The sequence below is a fragment of the Gossypium arboreum genome, chromosome 13 (genome assembly GCF_025698485.1).
Source record: "Gossypium arboreum isolate Shixiya-1 chromosome 13, ASM2569848v2, whole genome shotgun sequence".
NCBI classification, from domain to species: domain Eukaryota; kingdom Viridiplantae; phylum Streptophyta; class Magnoliopsida; order Malvales; family Malvaceae; genus Gossypium; species Gossypium arboreum.
The window spans coordinates 16,692,179-16,693,133 of NC_069082.1; the positions used below are offsets into that span (position 1 = coordinate 16,692,179).

General features: G+C 39.1%; 1 non-coding gene across 1 annotated transcript; it reads left to right on the top strand.

The window, feature by feature from the left end:
* The first annotated feature begins 333 nt into the window (after nucleotides 1–333).
* LOC128287441 (small nucleolar RNA R71) lies at nucleotides 334–439 on the top strand. Its single transcript, XR_008278141.1, has one exon. It is a non-coding gene; the product is annotated as a small nucleolar RNA R71 (small nucleolar RNA).
* Nucleotides 440–955: the final 516 nt, after the last annotated feature.

Sequence of the window (955 nt, forward strand, 5' to 3'; positions counted from 1 at the left end):
TATTCTGAACTGCTTGATCTACCTCCACTTGTTTCGCACTACATTACTGGGTGAACCTGTGAAGAACTAAGAAAACCATCAATTTTCTTATTCAAGAGTTCTACCTGATTAGAGAGCATGGTGACCAAATCGACGTTATAAACGCCAGCTATTTTCGTTGGCTTTATCCTCATGACTTCCCACTGATAGTTATTCAGTGACATCTCCTCTATAAATTCATAGGCATCTTCAAGTGTCTTATTATTGATGGTTCCGCCAGCAGCTGCGTCAACCATCTACCGAGTCAAAGGGCTCAGGCTATTGTGAAACGTTAGGACTTGTAGCTAGAGTGGTAACCCATGGTGAGGGCATCTTAGCAAAAGGTCCTTGTATCTCTCCCATGCATCGTAGAGTGTTTCTAAATCCATCTGAACAAAAGAAGAGATATCATTATGTAATTTAGCCGTTTTAGCCGGTGGAAAATATTTTAATAAAAACTTTTCGGTCATTTGTTCCCAAGTAGTTATTGACCCCTGTGGTAACAAATTCAACCACTGTTTAGCTTTGTTTCTCAATGAAAAAGAGAATAACCGAAGGCGAATGACCTCATCAGAAATGCCATTAATTTTAAATGTATCACATAGTTCCAAAAAGTTTGCGAAGGGAGCGTTGGGATCTTTGTCCTGCAAACCATCAAACTGAACAAATTGCTGTATCATTTGAATTGTGTTAGGTTTCAGTTCAAAAGTATTTGCAGCTACAGCAGGTCTAGCTATGCTAGATTCAGTTGCTGTTAATGAAGGTTTAGCATAATTATACATAGTACACAGAGCAGGATTCTGATTAACAGTAATCACAAGAGGTAGCAGATTTTCTTGGTTTTTAGCCATCTCCTCGGCTGTGGTTGAAGTATCGTCCTCTTGCTCTTCTGTGTATTGTAAGCTTTGCCTTATTTGTTTTCGGTTTCTACAAACTG